Source organism: Anastrepha obliqua, chromosome 5, assembly GCF_027943255.1.
Source record: "Anastrepha obliqua isolate idAnaObli1 chromosome 5, idAnaObli1_1.0, whole genome shotgun sequence".
In the NCBI taxonomy this organism is placed as follows: domain Eukaryota; kingdom Metazoa; phylum Arthropoda; class Insecta; order Diptera; family Tephritidae; genus Anastrepha; species Anastrepha obliqua.
Genome location: NC_072896.1, coordinates 23413433 through 23430544, shown reverse-complemented (window position 1 = coordinate 23430544; position 17112 = coordinate 23413433).

Below are 17112 nucleotides of genomic sequence, written 5' to 3'. Positions count from 1 at the left end.
CTGCAGGGAAATCCACTGGCGCGTTGCTAGTGAACTTGGATGTACTCTTAAATGTACGAGCAAGCGGTGAACGCCCACGATCGTTAATTTCCAACAAAATTGGAATAAACTCCCATGGGCGTTAATTCTGTTTGTTTTCTTTTTTTTTGTTTTTGGAAAATAAGATCCACAAAGCAAAAACAGGAATAATTAAATTCACGAAAAATATTTCATAGTGAAATTGAATGCTTGAATGAAAATCTCAAATAATTGCACAGATGTACATATGTCGTGTAAATGGGTGTGTAATTTGTAATATGTACATAAATTCCGAAACAGTTCAACCCTTGCAATGATTAGATTGCATTTTTGGTGAGCTGTTCTAAGCAGGGCTGTAAAAGTTTACGAATTTATTTGGAACCGCTAAGTGGCTAAGAGGTGTCGAGATATTTATAAAAATCGTATAAAAGTTGTTGTCCGATTTTGGTCATAGTGGTGGAGGTATTGTCTGACTGACACAGTCCACATCCAATTAGCAGAAAAAATGTCATTTTTATACACCACTCGTTGAAACACTACTTTTTTTCTTTTCTGTAACATTTTTCAAGTTGACCATCGAGAAGTCCCCCAGCATTTTCTGTCGTAGAGCACCCAGACTTGGACAAGACTTGGATACTCGCACAGATAGTGAAAAACTGTTTCTTTAGATTATTTTAGATTGCAGCATCTGTATCTATTGTTGTACGGCCCCCCCATTTTCCTGGCATGGTCTTCCACAGACCAGTTGTTTTGTTGTTTTTTCCTTGTTCACTCCTCATGGGGGCATAGGGCCGCGACAAGACTCAGAATCTTGCGTTGGTTTCGTTAATCTTTTTTTTGATTTCTGACAAAGTAGGCTATTTTTGATTTAGCCGGTTATTGTTGACTTAATTCTGAATATGTCTGCACGCAGCTTTCTTGACAACTCGTCAGTTCTGGATTTGTTGAAATTGGACCACGTTTGTTTAGTTATTTTGCTGGTATCCGTGTTAAGCCATTTGTAAACGGCCTGCTTTTGGAATAGCAAAAGCTTATGCTATGCCTTATGGGATTATATACAAATAGAATTTTCAAAAAATAGATTTTTCTTGTATTTTTTTTTAATGTACATATATATAAGAATACACACAGAAAGTTTAACATCATTTCGGTGAATATTTTCGAAGTTACACGCAAATTTGAAAAGGCGTTTCAGACTTAGACTCAGTGTTTTTCAAACTTTACACGCGTTTTCTCAAAATGGTGTTTTAAAAGTCGATGACCGACATTACTCGAAAACGGCTTGACCAATTAGTCTAAAATTTTAACACAAGCTTCTTAAATAAATTTTTTAGTAATTCATCAGTAATTAAACGAAGATTTTTTCTCACCGATAACACTGTGGTACAAAAAAAAAAGTTGCAAAAAAACTTTGGATCGGACATGATGAGGGTTGTAGCTTATGAAAAACTGAAAATAATGGTATAGTTGAAATTTCCAATACACCCCCAAAATCTCATTTTATGGCCATAAAACCGTTTTTCAGTAGGTTGATATGAACAATCACTCCTAACTTCGCCAATTTCCATCCGATTTCGAATTTGCTTTTTTAGTTCGAAAGAACAAAAACAAGCCTTTTTGACAGTGTGTTAACATTTTTTCTGAAATGACAACTGACGAGACTGTAGACGGAAGTATTTGGAATTTTTTTATTTTTTCTCTATTTTTTCGACTTTGACATAATTTTTACGATATTATCCGATATTGAGGATTTTTTTTAGTACACTACTGTTATAGTAAATTTAATTTTGCGTCAAATGAGCTATATTTGACTGTAATTGAATTAAAATTAATAGAGTTGTGCGAGTTTTAAGATTTTTTGTTTTTTTTTTTTACTAATTTGGAATGTTGGTATAGCTTACGCTAAATGGGAATAAGGACGTGTTTTGATGCGTTATTATAGATACGTAATATTTATTGGAGTATATATGAATACATAAGAGTACACTGTACTGCATACAACAGAACTGGTTAGAACTTACGAAAATATCTGACATATTAAAGCACATTTTTTTCAATAGAAATATGGAAAAGCTCCCAAGTGTGCCAAAGTTCACACTGTACATTGATTAACAAAAGAAGTTTGTTATTATAATTTAACCTTATTAAAACGTCAAAGTTTTATTGTTTGTTTCATTGAAATTCAAAAGATATAAATCAAAACGTTGCCAGAAAAGTCAAATTTCTCAATATTCTCCGATGATATGGCATCATCAGCCTTATCATAAACCAGATGATTGTTATTTTTGTAAAACGGACGTAAACGGTCATCATTATAAAACTCGAAAGCACATAAAGTATGCTGATGTTGCAACTGTTAAGAACCCCGTAGTCTTGGACGATATGATTGACTCAACTGCAGGTCATGAACTGAAGAAAGTTCAACTCATTGCTGATGATGATCAAACTGATAACAATAAACCTGATGACGAAGAGTACTTTCCGTCTGGTTCTAAGTCTTCAGAACGACACATTGTATCAAATTCAGATTTTCAGGATCTTTCTCGTGATTTACTTCTATCGGGAAGACAATCTGAAACGCTCGCTTCTCGATTTAAACAATGGAATTTAGTTGATGACGACTTCAGATGAATGCTGATGATCGAATTTCTTACAGAGAAGTATTCAAAACTGATGAAGAAATGACAAATGTACCGTACCATACTAAACTCCAAAGGGCCGTTTCCAATGCATTTTTAAGTTTGGAACCAGTGTCGTTGTGTACTGCACCGTACCATACCGTACAGTGCTGCACTGCACAATACTCCAATAAATATTATGCGTTTATAATGACACTTGTTATTATTTTCATGCTTCGAAACGCATACCAAATCTCGTAGTAAAAAAAGAAAAAATCTTAAAACCCACACAACTCTATTAATTTTAATTCAATTACAGTCAAATATAGCTCATTCGACGCAAAATTAAATTTACTATAACAGTAGTGTACTAAAAAAATCCTCAATATCGGATAATATCGTAAAAATTATGTCAAAGTCGAAAAAATAGAGAAAAAATAAAAAAATTCCAAATACTTCCGTCTACAGTCTCGTCAGTTGTCATTTCAGAAAAAATGTTAACACACTGTCAAAAAGGCTTGTTTTTGTTCTTTCGAACTAAAAAAGCAAATTCGAAATCGGATGGAAATTGGCGAAGTTAGGAGTGATTGTTCATATCAACCTACTGAAAAACGGTTTTATGGCCATAAAATGAGATTTTGGGGGTGTATTGGAAATTTCAACTATACCATTATTTTCAGTTTTTCATAAGCTACAACCCTCACCATGTCCGATCCAAAGTTTTTTTGCAACTTTTTTTTTTGTACCACAGTGTAATTATATATTTTTTTTTATAAACAATTTAAGGCCGAAATTCTTGTCAAAACTCAATTTTTTTTTTTTGTTTTTGAGAAACCGCCGAAAAAATTTATTTTGCTATTCCTTCGATTAATTACTACATAGATTTAACATTACATAAACGAAATCTGTTTGGTTTTTAAATTTCACAGGATCCAGTTCAGAGATATAGTCGTCACCGCAAAACGTCTTTTTCGAGAGGAGCTCCCGGAGATCAGCTCTGGCTCCTTTCCAAATAAACATTTTTACTAATACTAAGTCTTAAAATACAGTTAAAAGATAACATAATATGTGTACAAATTTTTGGATCAATAAATTTAAAAGTTTTCTTAGAAAAAAATTCTGGAAAATTCACTTTTTTTCGGTCTTCTAACTATATAAAGGGTGATTTTTTAAGAGCTATAGTAAAGCTTTTCAAAAAAACATACGTAAAATTCAGAAAAAAGCATGAAATTTTTATTTAAATCGATAGTACAGTCCGTATAATTTAATGTTTGAAGATTATTTCATGCAAATGTTGACCGCGACTGCGCTTCAAATGGTCCATCCGCTTAGTCCAATTTTGGCATACTCTTTCCAATGTTTCGGCCGATATCTCACATATAAATGCTTTAATGTTGTCTTCCAATGCGTTAATTTAAGCAGGCTTGTCTGAACATAGCCCCACAAAAAATAATCTAAAGGCGTTACATCGCACGATCTGGGTGGCCAATTGACAGGTCCCGAATGTGAAATAAAATGTTCACCGAACAAGTCCATTGTTACGAGTGCTGTGTGGCATGTGGCACCGTCTTGCTGAAACCACGTGCCATGCAAGTCAAGCTCTTGCATTTTGGGTAAAAAAAAGTTGGATATCATTTCACGGTAGCGCTCACCATTCACAGATACGTTACGATTCGCAGCATCTTTGAAGAAGTACGGTCCAATGATACCTCCAGCCCATAAACCGCACCAAACTGTGACCTTTTCTGGATACATTGGTAGCTCTTGCAATTCTTCTGGCCGATCTTCACTCCAAAATCGACAATTCTGCTTATTTACGTACCCATTGATCTAAAATTGAGCTTCGTCGCCGAATACAATTTTTCGATAAAACTTTCCAAGAGCCCATTCACCAAAAATTCTGCGTTGCGGTAGGTCGTTCGACTTCGATTCTTGCACCAGCTTTATTTTGAAAGGCTTCACACCTAAATCCTTTCGCAAAATTTTCCACGTTGTTGAGTAACAGAGGCCCAATTGCTGCGAACGGCGACAAATCGATAATTGATGGTCATCATTAACACTGGCCGATACAGCTGTGATATTTTCTTTAGTTCACACTCTACGTAAGCGTGTTGGTGGTTTGATGTCCAATAATGTAAATTTGGTTCTAAATTTAGTCACAATAGCTCGAATAGCCCCTTCAGTGGGTCGATTAAATTGACCAAAAAAGTGGAAGAAGCGCGCGATAAACTTTCTTAACAGAACACCCATTTTTATAATAAAATTCAATGATTCGCAAGCGTTGTTCGTTTGTAAGACGATTCATGGTTAAATTATAGACCAAACTGAAGATGTTTGACAGTGAAACAAAACACGAAACGTGCGTCAGCTATTTAAACCAACTGTTTAAAAAGATAATAGCTAAAAAATCACCCTTTATGCGCACGCTCTGGAGGCAGCCTATTTGTACAGCTTTAGACTCGTTATAGGATGCCCCCTGCCTTGCCAGTTCATCAGCCTTCTCATTTCCTTCTATGTTCCTATGGCTAGGTACCCAGATGAGAGTTATGTTTGCCGTGCGCGCTAAGGCATTAAGTTCTTCTTTGCATTGTCCGACGATTTTTGAATCGGTTAAAGGTGACTTAAAAGCTAAGATGGCCGCTTGACTATCTAAAAAAATGCATACTTCCGATAGCTGTTGTGAATTGTTTTTAATTATACTGCAAGCTTCCCTTATCAAGAAAACTTCTGCTTGAAAAATACTATTCCAATACTTTTGTTTCATACTCGAAATATATACTTACATATCGTCCCCTTAGTATAACAATAGCCTATGTGCTCATAGGCTATTATTTTTTTATTGCATTTTTTGATTCTCCATCGTCGATTTTATATGTGGTCAAAATTTTATCAAATTCTAGTTCCACAAAGTGGGTCAAAACGTCAGTCAAAAATAATAAATATTTACAGACATAACGAGATTTGAGTGAGAGCTACTTTCGACAAAAAGTTTGAAATTCATTTTCTCAAAACATCAAAAAATTTATAGGCTATTTTAATACTAAGGGGACGATATATACATTAGGGGAAAAAGAAATGTAAGAAGCTTTTCAAAAGTGGCGCCTAGATGTCAGTAGTGAATAATTCCTTTTTCTTTATGTCATCGTTGACATTAGCCATGTGGACAGATGTGCAATTTTAACCAAAAACGCGTTAAAATTATTGAAACTTACTATAAAAAACGTCGATCATTAGGAACATCATCATCATGCATAGCACTTCACCTCGGTGTAAGCCTTAATAATAATTGGTGCATACACTTCTCTTTGGTATAATCTCAGGCTCCCATATAACGCGTTTTTCAATAGGTGCGCTTCAACTTTTTTCCGATAGGGAGGGCGAACGACGCAATATTTTTTATTTTTCGCTTGTCATTTGTAAACTTCATTAGTATACATTTCATCATGGAACGCTACACACTTGAGCAACGATTGCAAATCGTGCAAATTTTTTATGAAAATAATCGTGCAAATTTTTTATGAAAATTTATAAATTTTCCAAAAAATCATCTTCAGTGATGAAGCTCACTTTTGGCTCAATGGCTTTGTCAACAAGCAAAATATGCGTTACTGGGCAGAAAGCAATCCACACGTGATTCATGAGGCAACGTTGCATCCCGAAAAAATCACTGTTTGGTGCGGTTTACATGCCGGCGGCGTAATTGGCCCATATTTTTTCGTTGACGAGAACGATCGCCACGTTACTGTGAATGGAAATCGATACCGCGACATGATAAACGATTATTTTTGGCCGCAATTGAATGGTATGGACTTAGACGACATGTGGTTTCAACAGGACGGGGCCGCAAGCCACACAGCACACGCTACAATAGATTTGTTGAAGAGTAAGTTCGATGAGCGCATTATTTCCAGAAATGGACCGGTCGAATGGCCGACGCGCTCGTGTTATTTGACGCCTCTAGACTATTTTCTTTGGGGTTATGTGAAGTCATTGGTCTACAGTAACAAGCCGGCGACGATTGGTGAGCTCAGAGCCAATATTGAACGCGAAATTGCTGGAATTTCGGCCGATTTATGCAAAAGAGTGGTCGAAAATTGGGTTCAACGATTGGACTTCGTAAAACGTGCACGCGGTAGTAATGCAAAAGAAATCGAATTTCATACTTAAATGTATATATTCAAACTCGATAATAGAAAAACAAAAATTAGTTAAAAAAGTCAAACCGTTTGTGTTTTATTCAAAAAAAAGTTGAAGCGCTCTTACTGAAAAACGCTTTACGTTTGTAAGAGTCATTAAGGGGTTAGGGGTAGTCAGAATTTTCAAAAAATTGATTTTTTTTTTTGCATTTTCTTAAAGTATAATGTTTTAAAAATATTGTGTAAAAATTTGAAGTGAATCCGACAAATACTTTTCAAGTTATTCAACAATTAACAAAGGGCGCTCGGCCGCTCGGAGCCGATAGCAAAACTTTAAATGCGTTTTTCTCAAAACTATGTTTTTCAAACTGGTGAACACTGTAACTTAAAAACCGCTACGTAGATTTCAATAAAATTTATACAGCTTTTGAAAAACATAAAAAACTTGTGCCTGATCGAAGGATTTTTTTTTTTTCAAAAATTTCGATTTTTTTTTAACAATTAACTGTTGGTTTTTTGCTCTAAAATCTGGAAAAAATTTTCTGAGGCCACCATTTTGTTCATTTTGAAAAAAAAAAAAAAGCTTCGATCAGGCACAAGATTATCTATTAATAAAACTAATTTTTCTTGTCCGATTGGTTTTAGATGAATCTGCAAGGACTTGTGATGTTCACCGCAAGGGTCTTCTGGAGAAACGGGCTTCACACAAACAGCGATAACTTTTGCAATTATTAATTTTTTTTTTTTGAAATTTTGGCGAAGTCAAGTTAAAACATGATGTTTTCATGCTATGTTTTTATTTTTGTTAAATAAATTAATTAAGTAGCAAAAAAAAATTCGTGAAAATCATCATTTTTTCGGGCCTCTGACTACCCCTAACCCCTTAAGAACAACCAATCGCGAAATTCGTGATTTTTTTGGTGGAAATAATTGTCCAAATGCGTCGAAAATTCAAAGGGTGATGGAAAAATTTCAAGAAATTGGTTCTGTCGAAGATAGAAACAGGACTGGCAGACCAAAAACTGGACGCTCTGTTGAGAATATTCCTGCTTAAAGGAGTTTAAGCTTAAAAGATCTGAAAAGAAGTGTTCAAAAATTGTATCAACGGAATTAAAATAATAAGATTTTTGCAGATTCTTTCAAATCGGTCCAGCAGTCATTTTAACGTTGATGCTATCAACATCGTCTGACAGCGTAATAATACCAACCGAATACTGACCAATCCTCTTCGTCGCTCCAACTACATATGTAACTTTGCTGCTTGCGGTTCCTCACAAGTAAAATTTTTATTTTCTTTTTTAATGTTTTCTGAACTAATAAGACATATTTTTATAAAACGTCATCACAAACGTTGTTTTGGATTTTTATTTGTTTACACTTCGTAAAACAGCGGATTTTAATTGTATCTTATTGTGCCTGATTTTAGATACGGCAGAAGTTACAAAGCATAAATTTCGTTAGAACTTCTAATGACTATAAATTTCTCAGTACAAAAGAGTCTATGAGCAGCAGTATTGGCCCATTACAAAACTTCACAAAGCGCGCCAGCCAACTGTGTTAAGCTTTGGCAAATCATCATGAATTGGAAATTTACTTTACGAAGAAAAGTCTGTTCGAGAAGTTCATAGAGCAAAGAATTGAAGAAGACGCCAAATATTCATTCGTTGGCGTTCTCAAGTTGTTGGCCTTTGTCCTTCGACTACGTGGAAAATATTACGTAAGAATATTGGCTTACGTGCCTATAAAATAAAGCTCGTGCAAAAATTGAAGCAAAATGATCATCGTCTGCGTCCCTTTTTTGCTGATTGAGCTCATTTAGATTTATTGGAAAAAGTAGTCAAAAATTTAACTGAAATTTTTTTAACTCCATTTCCTTCAGTTTGCACTTAAAATTAGCCCATTTACAAAATTTGGGCGAATATTGCAGAATATTGTTACGTTTAATTTGCAATGGCTCCATACACATACACACAGGGTGATACAGGCGATATGAAGTGCTACCTATTCAAAACACCATAACTTTTTTGTGTGAAATTAGTTTTTATTGATTTCAAAGAAAAAATTGTTCAAAAATGATTACAATTTTAACATATATCCACTTTAGCTCGATATGACCACCTTTTGCTTTGACTATAGCCTTCAAACGATCAAAAAATTAGTTACATCTTGCACGAATGTGATCTTGAGGTATTTTGGCCCATTCTCGTATAATCGCTTTTTTCAGCGTATCCATACTGGCATATTTTTTAGTCCTCACCTTGCTCTCCATTATGGTCCCTGGTTATTGACGACCTCCTAGTCAAACTAAGTGAGTTAGGCTTGGAGGTAATTGGCTATGCTGACGATATTGCAGTGATTATTCATGGCAAATTCGACAGAACAATATCCAGTATTATGAATCAAACATTAAATTTCATTCTAAACTGGTGTCGTGCAGAAGGACTTTCTATAAATCCCAGCAAGACTATTATTGTACCCTTCACAAACAGATATAAGTTGGACCTTGGTTCAATTACTGTCGAAGGAACAAATATAAACTATTCCAATGAGGTCAAATATTTAGGAGTTGTTCTGGATAAAAGACTAAATTGGAACTCTCACCTTAAATCGGTGATAGATAAAGCCACCAGAGCCATGTGGGCATGTCGCAGTCTCCTGGGGAGAACATGGGGTATTGACTCCAAAATGATTCATTGGATGTATACAATGATGATTCGACCAATCATCACCTATGCGTCCCTTGTTTGGTGGCCCAAAACCACACAAGAAACAGCCAAGAAATTACTGGCAAGTCTTCAAAGGCAGGCCTGTTTGTCTATAACAGGTGCCATGCGAAGCTATCCCACAACTGCAATTGAAGCGATAGTAGGACTATCCCCACTGCATATATTCATATGGAAATGTGCAGCCAGAAATGCACTAAAAATGCAAATCTTGTCAAAAAAGGAATACAGTGACTCTGGTCATATGAGTATTCTAAGAAAAATACCGGATAAGGATATTAGCTGTTCAGTAACAGACTACATGATTCCGAAACGGGTCTTCAATAGAAATTATGAGATAATTATCTCAGACCGTGATGAATGGGAAATTGGAGGACCTTGGGTTAACCCAAAAAGTCTAATATGGTTCACTGATGGTTCAAAAACAAATACTGGAGTTGGTGCCGGGATCTTTGGACCCAACACAAAAATTTCAGAACCCATGGGCAAATGGCCCAGTGTCTTCCAGGCCGAAATCCAAGCGATTTCGATCTGTGCACTGACAAATCTAAAAAGGGGTATCAAAGGGGCCCACATAACTATATATTCGGACAGCCAAGCGGCACTGAAAGCACTAATGTCTCACTCTTTGGAGTCGAGACTAGTGGAAGAATGTGTAAACAATCTTCAAAAATTAAGTACAAAAAATACGGTTGTACTTTGCTGGGTTCCAGGTCACTCTGGAATCGAGGGTAACGAAATTGCTGATGAACTGGCTAGGGCTGGATCGACATCAGACCTTATAGGACCAGAACCATATTGTGGTATCAACTGGGCGGAAGCTAAATCCAGGGTAGACCAGTGGGAACATACTCTCAGAATAGCTTACTGGGAAAATAATCTGAAACTTCGTCAAGCCAAGAGGTTGGTTAGACCCTTTACCTACAAAAAGGAACTGAATAACTTACGAAAAGTAGATATCAGGAAAATAGTAGGCTTTCTTACGGGCCACTACTATCTAAACTATCATCTTAACAGAATTCAACTCCTCAGGGACACTGAGTGTAGACTCTGTCTTGAAGATGATGAAACAACGGAGCACTTATTGTGCGAGTGCGTTGCACTGGCTAGAACCAGAATGCAAATTTTCCACCGTGATCAACTGGATCCGGAAGAAATAAAGAAAGCTCCTATTACAGATATACTAAGGTTTATACGTATAGCAGAAAAATTGTTGGAAGAACATGGCTTTCAACCAACTCCTTTCCAAAGGCAGAGAACAACTAGGCAAACTAGAACCTGATGTAGTGGTCGGGCAACTTTCGCGGATGATCAGAAGGATCATCCATATTAAATTAGGTAGCTTGACACAAAAGATCTTTTAGGTCGCAGTGTCGGTCATTGGACCACCTACTAGGATAAATTAAATTAAATTAAATTGCTCTCCAAAATGGACCAGATGGAATAGTCCATCGGATTTGCGTCTGGCGAATTCGGAAGCCATTGTGTGGACGAAATGAAGTGTGGAACATGATTTTTTAACCATTTTTGGTTCACACGAGCTTTATGAGACAGTACCGAGTCCTGTTGGAACGCCCATGCTCTACAACCGAAATGTTTGCGTGTCCATGGCTCTAAAGCAGCTTCTAAAACATTTTCCCAATAATAAGTCGCATTCACTTTGACACCAGACTCGATAAAAACGATTGGAGAGCGTCCATCAGCGGTCACTGCGGCCCGAACTATTACTTACGATGGGGAATTGCTTCGAGTGGCCATACGTAGGCTCAAATTCTCGTATGAGCGTTCGGTCAAGTAAACACGATCGTTTTGAGTGTTTATGAACTGCTCAATTGGGATTTTTTTTTCATCAGAAAACACAATGTTAGGAAATTCGCTACGTTCGTGCAAGCGCAACAACTCCTTTGCTCTTTCGCACCGAACTCTTTTTTGCTGGGTTGAAAAATCGTGTGCTTTTTGGAACTTGTAAGCCTTGACCTTCAGCTCATTTTTCAATGTGCGTCGAATGCTGTCTTGCGATATTTTCAGTTCTTTGGCCATTTTTCTTCCACTTCGACGTGGATTTCCTTCAAGTCGAGCCTTCACTTTCCGAACCATTTCTGGCGTTGTTGCGTTTTTTTGTTTTTTGGTCCACCTCCATAGCGTGTTGCAATGCTACCAGTATCATTGTAGCGTTTTATAGTGCGATACACAAACATTTTATTCACTTTGAGGTGACTGAGCTGACCGAACAATGGCTGGTTGTGATTTTCCAGCCAAATATAACGCAATCACACTATTACGTTTGAATTCCAGAAAAAACAGAAAAAAAAATCAACAAAACTGAGACGCAAATGCTTTTGATGGCTTATAAACAATATATTGAACTGTCATTAGAACAATTTTGACGTTGATGTCATGAGCTGTTTTACAGATACAAGCAGTGTGAAGTTGTTAACACTTCATTTCGTTCACCTTGTACATACTTTACATGTGTATGTGTCATGTGAATGATAAGCGGAGGAAATCGTTTTAATCTTCATAATTTTACAAATTCATACATTAAAAAATGCTAATACCAGTATATAGATATGTACATACATATGTACATGTATGTATATACATATGTATGATACGAACGATACCTTCATATCTACCTACATACATATCTGCCAAGGAACATAAGCGCATGCAAATACAAACAAGCATACATAAATATCTATCACTTGCTCGAATCATATGTACATATGTATGTATGTATTACTTGAAGAGGAAAAAGAAAGCAGCCCAGAACTAGACCAGGTGCCATCGAAATTATTTGTGTAGTCGTGCATAGGTACATACAGACATACTTATAAAGTGTAAATATATACAATTTTTTTCCTTTGATCAGTTGCTACTGCCAAAATAAACAACGCAGGCTTTATTGTGTATTAATGTACGTACCCTGTACATACATACGTATTGCCATTCGACTAATAGAAACAGGATGTGTTATAAGTGGCTCTTATAAAGAAATCAAGTTTGGAATTATTTACTCTACTGATTTTATTCCAAGAAAATACACATAAATAAGCAATGTACCTATGCGCGCGTATGTATGTATGTATTGTATGTTCTTGTGAGTGTTTATGTATGCAAATAAGTGATTGATCTGAAAGTAATTATAAGTTGAAGTCAGAAATAATTCATCAAATTTATATACTAACATACATCAATATGTACGAGTATGTAGATAAAAAAAGCATAACCCTTTAGCTCTACGAGGTACGCTCAGCAAGTATGCATACTGAAGCTCTCACGACCGTTAGGAATATTTGGGAAACATGTGTGAACAGTGCACCTGGAGTGATGGAAATTTTTATTTTTAAATAACGTTTTTACTAAATGAAAAAAATTATTTTGAGTGATGGAAATTTTTATTTTGTCCTTTATGCGCTCCATTGCTTGTTGGTTTGTATACTGCAGCTGTCTCGTTCACAAGTGCCAAATGTGATTCGCGTACGCCGCCATTTGCAAAATTTATAAATGTTCGGTTGGTTGATTAATTTTGCGCCTCTTGATTGAATGTATTAAATACTGGGGCAATTTCAAGTAAAATACGAGGTGTGTTGAAAAAGTAACGTGAATTTTTAAATTTCACGGACAACGTACAGGGTCCGGCACTCGAAGTGTAACCAATTAAAAAGGCCACAAATTTAGTTTGGAAAATTACTTTTTATCAATTCAAAGTAAAAAATGTGTGAAAATATTGTAATACAAAATTAAGAATCAATTAAGGTTTCCTCGATATGACCACCTTTAGCCTGGACTATGGCCTTGAAGCGGTCCAGAAACAAATCGCAAGTTGCCCGTATGTCTTGCAAGAATTTTGGCTCACTCGCAGACAATGACTTTTTTAGCGCCTCGAGACTGGTGCTTCTTTTATTTTGGGCCTTGCTCTCCAAATGGCCCAAAGAGACTAATTCATCGGATTCGCGTCTGGTGAATTTGAGAGCCATTGTGCACGTTATGAAGTTCGGAACGTTGGTTTTTAGCCATTCTTGTTTCACTCGAGCTTTGTGAGACGGTCCCGAGTCCTGTTGAAACGTCCATGGTCTGCCACTGAAATGTTTGTCTGCTCACAAATATGGCCATGTGCAGTTACAGCGGCCCAAACCATTACCTGTGGCGGGTGCTGCCTCCTGGTGGCCAATCGATGACTTAAATTCTCGTAATGAACGGTCGGTCAGATAAACCCTATGTTTTGGGAGTTTACGAATTGCTCAATTTGAAAAATTTTCCTCTCAGAAAATACAATGTTCGGAAATTGACCGCTTTCGGCCAAGCGATGCAAGTCCTTAGCTCTCGCAAGTCTGACTTGTTGCTGCTTTGGTGTGAGATAATGCGCCTGTTGGATCTTGTAAAGTTTGACTTTGAGATCATTTTTCAGTATGCAGCGGATTCTACGGTCAGATATTTTCAGTTCTTTCGATGTGAGATATATTCAGTTCGTTTGATTGGCACTTTGACGGAACGTCAATTCCGTCGTCGTCGATTAAGGTATCGGGATCTTCAAATTCTCTGTGACATGCGCAGCGATCACTGTTTAACAGGTTCGTGAAGTGTTCCCTCTATAATTTAAGATTGCTCTGGATGTGAGTCACCAGTTCGCCGTCTTTGTTACAGGAAAACGCCCCGGTCTTAAAACCTGTTGGCCAGCATCTCAAGCTCCTCGCACTCACGTATTTCGGCCTCTCGTTTCTTCTTTCGTCTCTCTTAGCGATCCCACATGGCCCGCGTTGCGCCCGGGGATTTCGTTTAAATTGCTTCTTCACTTTTCGAACCATTTCACGTGACGTTGCAATCTTTTGATGACCACCTCCTTGGCGTTTTGCGATGCTACCAGTATCATTGTAACGAGTAATGGTGCGATAAACAAAAACTTTATTTACCTTAAGGTGCTCGAGCTGACGAACAATCGCTGGTTGCGATTTTCCAGACATATAATGCAATCACATTTTCACGTTTTAAATCCATTACTGATTTTCACTTTTCGCGTTTACTCTCGGCAAAATGCATCCGCACGCTTGTAAACAATACTCTGGACTTTCATTCAATATGATGCACGAGCAGTCTGAAGTTAGTTACACTTCGAGTACCGGACCCTGTATATTCGGATTGCTCATAGTCACGTACTATTACTGCATACTCAGAAGCACCACCATACCACATTTCATCTCTATGTTATCTATGAGTTCATAATTCCGTTCATCTAATAGTTTGCAGAGACTAGATGTGGAATTATACCAGTCAGGCACAAAAAAAGAAAAACTGAGAGAATTTTTCACAAATTTGGTATAGGATATCTAGAGAATATAGAATAGAACTTGTGTTTCTTCGAAGTTAACAAGTGTTATAGCTTTATTTGCGCTAGAGCAATAATTAAGAGGAGTATATGATAAAAGCCACGTGTGACTAGAATTCGGTAGTGCCCGGGCTCGGAACTCCGAGCATGTATTTCTGCTATGAAAAGGCTCCTCATAGAGAACCATATCCCAGGTGAAAAGATTTGTAGAGGTGTGACCAAGGTCAGACCGTTAACTGGCTCTCAGCGAATTTTAAGAAATCAGCTGATTGGCTGACTTAACCGGAGATGTGCTTACAAAAATACTGAGACTGTGACTTGGTATATACGAAAAAAATCAGCACATCCATTGACTTCGTTGCCGTCTGAACAACGACTGATTGGACGAGATCGGACAAACACACAACATAAATGTGTAAGCGACAATTACATATATATATAATACATGGTGAAGTCCAAAATAAACAAGACTGAGCTAAAATAGAAATTACAGGAGCTTTGTTCTGACAACTTCGAGTTTATTTATTCAAAATGCGATCTAAAAGCTTTTCGAAAGAGTGTTTCAGGTCATTAACCGGAATGTCCTTCAGGATAACGTTACAAGCCTTTTGGATAGCCTCTACCGACGCAAAACGTTTTCCTTTCATGGCCAAATGCAATTTTCCGAATAGGTAGAAATCACAGGGAGCCATATCAGGCGAATACGGTGAGTGATTGATGGTTAAAAAGCGATTTCTAGTCAAAAAATCAGTCCCAAGAGTGGATCGATGAGATGGTGCATTATCATGCAATAAGCGGTATTCAGGGCGAACGTTTCATCACCAGTTACAATGTTGTAAAGAAAGTTCTCGTCTTTTCTCGCCTCTTTAATGAGGTCTTTCCAATGTTTAATTCTGAGCAATTTTTGGTCCTCAGTTAACTTGTGCGGAATGAAACGTGCATCGACTTTTCGTTAGCCCGAATGATCAGTTAAAATGCGATAAATCGATGTTTTGGAGATATTCAACTCTGACTCCATGAATTTCAACGATGACTTTAATTCATTTTTATAAATTTACGAACAATTTTTATGGAGTTTTCGGTGATTACTGATTTTGGGCGGCCCGTATGTTCATTATCATTTATGTCCTCCCAACCGTCTCTGAAACGTGTAAACCTCTCTTGAACTCTGGTACGAGGTAGACAATTATCGACATACACTTTTTTCATCAATTCAAATGTTTCGGTGAACATTGTACCGATTTAGAACAAAATTTGATATTAGCTCTTTGTTCGAAACTCATTTTTCTACCGATGACTATAACTTCGGTTCCACTGAACCGAATGTCATCACGCTTTCACTGGAAGTCAGCTAGGCATGTAACTTCCAACGCACTAACTCATTAAATAGATGGTGCCATGAAAAACACTTTTATGACGCTTGTATTTTTTTTTTTAATTTCACCTTGTACTAAAGAAATTGGTATCCACTCCATGATTAGCCCTTTAATGGCTCTAAAACATAACATATATGGCCCACTTAGAAATACTTCTGCTCAAATATGAACGAGACTGATTTAATAAAACACAAACGGTTCATTATTGTTCAATTTTTATTTTATCTCCTTCAAAGTAATCACCATTGGAGGCGATACACATATGCCAACGTTTTTTCCTATCATCATAGCATTTCTGGAAGGCCGATTTCGGTATGGATTTCAGTTCCTTCTTCGAATTCTCTTTTATGACTTCAATTGTCTCAAAATGTTTTCCACGGAGCGGCAACTTGAGCTTGGGAAACAGGAAAAAGTCACATGGAGCCATATCAGGCGAATACGGTGCTTGCGGAACGATATTAACATTATTTTTGTTCAAATAATCGCGAACAAGACGTGATGTGTGAGCTGGTGCATTATCGTGATGCAAGAACCATGACTTGTTGTCCCACAATTCCTTCCTTTTAAGACGAATGTTCTCGCGCAAACGCTTTAAAACGTCTAAATAATATTCAGCGTTAACCGATCGGCGGTCACACGGCAATTTTCAAGCACAATTTCTTTTACTTTTCCGATGTTTTCGTCGTTTACTGATGTTGCTGGACGACGTTCATGAGGCAAGTTTTCAACCGATGTACGGCCCTCTTTGAACGATTTGTACCACTGGAAAACACGTGCACGCGATAGAGCAGAGTCCCCATAGATTGTCTGCAACATTTTTAAGGCGTCTGAAGCCGAAATTTTGTTGGAATAACAAAATTTCAAACAAATTCTTTGTTCAACTTGAATTTCCATCGTTAAATTCGAAAAACACAC